This window comes from Berghia stephanieae, chromosome 4, assembly GCF_034508935.2.
Source record: "Berghia stephanieae isolate SIO BIC M18660-M18661 chromosome 4, UCSD_Bste_1.3, whole genome shotgun sequence".
In the NCBI taxonomy this organism is placed as follows: Eukaryota; Metazoa; Mollusca; class Gastropoda; order Nudibranchia; family Aeolidiidae; genus Berghia; species Berghia stephanieae.
In genome coordinates, this window is record NC_088363.1 from 43,702,072 (window position 1) to 43,708,287 (window position 6,216).

A 6,216-nucleotide genomic window follows, 5' to 3' on the forward strand; every position below is an offset into this window, starting at 1 on the left:
TTATTATTATTATTATTATTATTATTATTATTATTATTATTATTATTATTATTATTATTATTATTATTATTATTATTATTATTATTATTATATCATCATCATCATTCTTCTTCTTCTTCTTCTTCTTCTTCTTCTTCTTCTTCTTCTTCTTCTTCTTCTTATTATTTTTATTATTATTATTATTATTATTATTATTATTATTATTATTATTATTATTATATTATTATTATTATTATTAAATTATATCATATTATTTTGTTATCCTTCTCATCATTCTTCTTCTTCTTCTTCTTCTTCTTCTTCTTCTTCTTCTTCTTCTTCTTCTTCTTCTTATTATTATTATTATTATTATTATTATTATTATTATTATTATTATCATTACTATCATCATCATCGTCATCATCATCATTATTACTACAATTATAAACATCATTATTTCCTATTATTACGCCATGCCAAAGATGAGTACCATTTTAAATATCTAAGAAACTAAACCAAACTTTTGGTTTTATAAGAGAACAATGGGTAGGGGATCGGAAAGGTCATTTGAGAGGTCAGAGGTGAGAATTAAAAGGTGAGAGTTAAGAGACTTAAACGGAGAAAGTGTTAAATTAAGGCTGGTGGTCAAAGGTGAAATGTGATAGGTTATAGGTGACAGGTTAGAGAATAAATGTGATAGGTTCGAGGTTATAAGCGAGGGATTGATTTCATAATAATAGATCGCGTTTACACAGATTCACCATTGGCAAATGCGATTTATTTATTCCACAAATAGGCCGTATGGAACCAAGTTTCCGTTTCATACAGTACAAGTTCCCCTAGGCTTCCATTTGTACTAGAACCCTTGTATTGTTTTTTTTTTTTTACTTACTTACTCATCCTGGAAGAGCGAGAAAGTCAGACTGAAAATGAAGATCCTAACATCCTGTATTTTTCCCACTGCAATATATGGATGCGAGACATGGTCTATAACCAAAGAATCAGAAAAGAGAATAACCGCCTTCGAAATGAAATGCTATAGACAAATCTTACGTATCCCGTGGACAAACAAAGAAAGCAATGCAAACATCATGAAAACACTAGGACTAAAAAAGTCCCTGCTAATGAGTAAGATAAAAAAGCTGAAACTCAATTCACGGAATGTGGCAGATGGGCACAAGACAGAGACTTCTTCCGAAGGACTGTGTGGAAGGCTACGTCCAAGTGATATGCCACAGAGAACAGAACTCATCCTCTTCGTTCCAGCATCTACGTCCTCGCTCTGATAATTTCCATTCTACCCTCTTCACGGCTGTGCTCCTCGCCTGGCCCCAAGTTATACAACCTGTAGCATTTCATTCTTTTTCAATATTACATTGTTTCTTAGTGCGGCTATGTGGTCTTGCGGTATGACACTTGCTGTCGAATCGGAAGATCCTGGGTTCAAGGCCCGCTCGGCGCATAATTGAGTCCTTGGAAAAGGCTCTTTACTGAAATTCTCTCCTCGTGTATAATGAGTACCTGGCCGTTAACAGCGTTGTCTTTATCGGAAAAAAAGTTGTATTCCGCCTAATGGGCGTCATTTCTCCTTCTATATGAATATTTTACGTGTTACTGTTCGTCAGGGACTCTTTGTAAAGCGCTGTATGCACGTTTAGTGAATATTGCGCAATATAAACTCTGGGTTAAAAAAACAAACTCTGTGATGTTTCATCAGCGTATCTAGATAGAATAAAGTTGACGTCACTCGAGTCTTTGTTATTATTTGTTTTGCCATCCAAGTTTCTGAATAATTCTCACTAAACTGTATTAACCAGAATATAAACGTTTAAGGTTACACGGAGTTTTGTGTGTTGGTCCATTATATTTCCGGATGACAATGTTGTGAGCTTCTTAGCCCAGCGCATACTATCTGTCACAGTAAATATTGTTCACAATAGGATTCAATAGTCGTACCGTCACTTCCTTCCCAATGACGCATGGTAACTTAGCAACACTGGCTCTAAACTATCAGAACAATGGCGGACGCCCGTATGAAATATTTCTCCGGCGAGCATAAAAAGCGTATCCAGAGGAAACAAAAAACACATAAATTTGATCATGTTTTGACTTTTACACATTTTGGTCAAAAGGCATATGAAAAGGGAATGAAAAGTTCTAGCCAGCATGAAGAATAAAAAGTAATGATTTTCTTTGTTTAGAACCAAGATGGCCGCCGTTGCCTGGCGGCATGACATCAGACTACTGAATCCTATTATCATATTAAATTTTTATTTGAGTAAGAACTGAATTCATCTCACTCCAGTTATATTTCGGGAGGCTAAGAAAAACTTTGCTTTCTAATATTAGATCATCTTTCCTTTAATAGCCTTCCCTCGAATAAATTTCTAATTAGTGAATAATTTTCGTTCTACATTCTGTCACGTAGCCACTTATTATAAAAGCTGATAGGTCTAACATTCTACACTCACTTCTCTCTACAATCTATGCCGGACGGCCAGCCGCTCCATTCCTCATACATCGATATATTTGAAGATTTTTATCTTTTGGTACTTTGTGGATATTTTTATCTTCACCACGAAGAAGCCGGAGCTTTTACCTTTGACAGTGCAGTCTTCGATAAATCAAGGATCAAACCTGAGCCCGCCGTCGGAGGAATAGATAATTTATCCCTTCTCAACTGCCTGGAAGTGGAACCTTACAAACCTGATATTATATTATCATAAGTTACGTAATATCTCAATCTTTCTATTTGTAACTGCCATAATCCTTATTCATATCATTTAATTAAATTTCATCTTTCTTTTTATTTCATCTTAAACAAATCGTTAATTGTTCTTCATTTTAAAGTAACTGTCATATTCTTGGGCCTTATTCTTCATATCCTTGTTTTTGCATAGTCGAGTAACTCTTTACTCATTTGAGACCATGACACTATCTATAGGGTCAACAGTAGGGAGTACCAGTGGTTTCTGTCCTCCGTCAGATTTCAAACTTCCCTCCTCCTTTCTTCCGGTTTGGTCTTTTTGTAGAAGGACACTCGCTTTCGAATCGGAGGGTCATGGGTTCGAGCCTTGCTCGGCGCGTAGTTGAGTCCTTGGAAAAGGCTCTTTATTCATATTCTCGCATCGCACTCAAGTGTAAAAAAAATGATCTTTTATATGGTGCAATATCCACTACACGTGCTCAAAGCGCATGTCTACAAGGGGTGCCTGGGCTACAGCAACACGTAACGTGTAGGACGAGACATGACGCCCGTTAGTACAATTTATTTTTCGACAGAGACAACGCTGTTTACGCACAAGTACTCATTTTACATGTGAGTACCGTGATATAATGTGAGTAAAGACTCAACTATGCGCCGAGCCAGGCTCGAATCCAGGATCTTCCGATCCGAAAGCTAGTGTCATACCATTACACCACATGGACGCACAAGTGCCAATTGAGAACCTGGCCCTTAACAGCGTTGGCTCTATCTGAAAAAAAAAACATTGTGATATCGCCTGACAGGTGTTATGTCTGCTACTTGAGATAGTTATGCCACCTTCATGAAACTCATTCATTAGTAGTTACATACAGGCTTCCAAGATTTTAGGAACAAAAAGAGTAGAGAGTTTGACGTCACAACTTTTCTTCCCTATTCGAGGAACTTCAATGAGAACTAATCAACAAACTTGAGGTTTAAAAACAATAACAAGGAGCCGAGTTACGTCAAGTAACTACAATATTGTTCGACGGGAAAAGTACATTACAATACATATAGATAGAACGGAATTGACGTCACTCATCTCTTTGCTATTTGTTTTAGTCAGTCATTTTTATGAGTAGATAATTCTCACTTAATTCCAGCAATCATACTATAAATAGTATGCAGATGACGTCAATCAGGCCTTTGTTATTGTTTTTGTCATCCGCGTTTGTGAGTTGTTCTCACTAAACTGTATTAACCAGACTATAAACGTTCATGGTTACACAGAGTTTGTGTGTTGGTCCGTTATACTTCCGGATGGCAATGTTGTGAACTCCTTGGCCAAGCGCATTCTATCTATAAACGTTCAAGGCTTCACATAATTTTGTGTGCTGGTACATTACATCCGGCTGGCGGTTGTTGTGAGTATTTTACATAAACAGTAAGAACTACTCAGCAGACTGACAGAAAAAAAAAAAAACAATATAAAAAGAGCCAATTGAATGAAGTCAACTACAGCCATTGTATATAACGGAAGAGTAAATTATAATACTTATATTTAATCCTCTTTCTTCCACATGGAAAAGCGTCAACAAAGCTGTTACAAGTACCCTTATAACCGGGTCCGTCAGATCTCCTACACCTGTCAGCGCTTGCAAATCTCATTTACCTCCGTCCTTCTAGAAATGTTATTGTGGATACTACTACTACTACTACTACTACTACTACTACTACTACTACTACTACTACTACTACTACTACTACTACTACTACTGCTGCTGCTGCTGCCGCTACTACTACTACTACTACTACCACTATTACTACTACTACTACTACTACTACTACTACTACTACTACTACTACTACTATTACTACTATTACTACTATTACAACTACTACTACTATTACTACTACTACTGCTGCTGCTGCTCCTACCACTACTACTACTACTACTACTACTACTACTACTACTACTACTACTACTACTACTACTACTACTACTACTTCTACTACTAGATATCACTTTTAAAATGTTATTATATTGTACATTGATGAAAGAAAAGTATAAGCAATATACTTATTTTGATGAAAAGTTCACAGTGCACCAGTTAAATCGTTTCTCAGCCATCTTCTAGTCTGAGTTACCGAACCGTGAAATCAGTGATTTCACGGAGGGTAGTTTTAATCTTGGGTGCATTCCTTATTATTTTTCATTCTTTGCAACACATCACTGTGAACTTTTCATCAAAATAAGATTACTGGTTTTAATTTTATTTTATAACAGAAACATTTTTAAAGTGATATCTCATTAACCATACGATATATTTCCTCAGTTGATAAGAGAGACGAATGTGCAATGCTATGTTGACGATCTCTCTGTGAGGGCATTTCAAAAGTCTGCCCATTCCCTTCGTCTGTTGACTGTATCATATAATTTTCTTCCATCCTTCTCTGTTCATTCTAGAATGTCTTTATATAACTAGGCCTGTGTCTTCCCCTTCTTCTTTTGCCCTTCATTTTCCCTTCCATCACATATTTCATTAGAGTGCGTGGGTATCGGCATATATGACCGAAAAAAACTGAGTATTCTCCTTTTGATTACATTTAATAGCTCTGGCATGACTTCTAATAATAATAATAATAATAATGATGATGATGATGATGATGATGATGATGATGATAATAATAATAATGTAATGATAATGATAATGATAATATAATAATAATAATAATAATAATAATAATAATAATAATAATAATAATATAAATGATGATAATAATAATAATAATAATAATAATAATAATAATAATAATAATAATAATAATAATAATAATAATAATGATAATAATGATAATAATAATAATGATGATAATAATAATAATAATAATAATAATAATATAATAATAATAATAATAATAATAATAATAATAAAAATAATAATAATAATAATAATAATAATAATAATCAGTGCTTTCACCTTTGACATTTCCGTCAGTTTTCAAATCTTTTATCACAACTAGTCAAATGAACAATTCAATGGTTTTAGTTTTACTTAAAAATTGTTTTTTTACAAAAAAAAAACAAAACAGCAATGGGAGTGATCTATTTTCATGTTTCCGTTCAACCAGGTCATCAATCACAAGATTTGTTGAGGTCCAACGATAGGATATTTCTTCAGGAATGTAAACACGCTGCTTTGTTTATGAAAGTTGTAAACATACCCATGTGTCAAACTGAACACAATGATCAATCGTAATGTTAGATAGTTCAAAATCTGTGAACACTTTTCACTATGTAGGTCACTTTGAGCACATTTTGCAATGTGACAAATGACCTCGAGCACACGGAAAGGGAATACAGATCGTGCCCATAGTATTGTCATCGCCTGATAACCTTGAACAGACGACTCATGGTCAACTTAGACGTGCCAATCACGTGACAATCAGCCAGCACTGATCCTGACCATCGCTCATGATTTTAACACAGGAGGTGGAAAAAATACATAGTTGTACATGTGTTTCATTGCAATTACTTTATCAGTGTGTTA

General features: G+C 34.6%; 1 protein-coding gene across 1 annotated transcript in view; it reads right to left on the bottom strand.

The window, feature by feature from the left end:
- Nucleotides 1-5,738: 5,738 nt before the first annotated feature.
- LOC144970639 (uncharacterized) overlaps nucleotides 5,739-6,216 on the bottom strand; it is a gene marked incomplete at its 5' end in the record, with an annotated part of 15,797 nt that continues 15,319 nt past the window's right edge. The window contains 1 exon segment of the mRNA XM_078910467.1: nucleotides 5,739-6,216. This exon segment is cut by the window's right edge and continues 1,944 nt beyond it.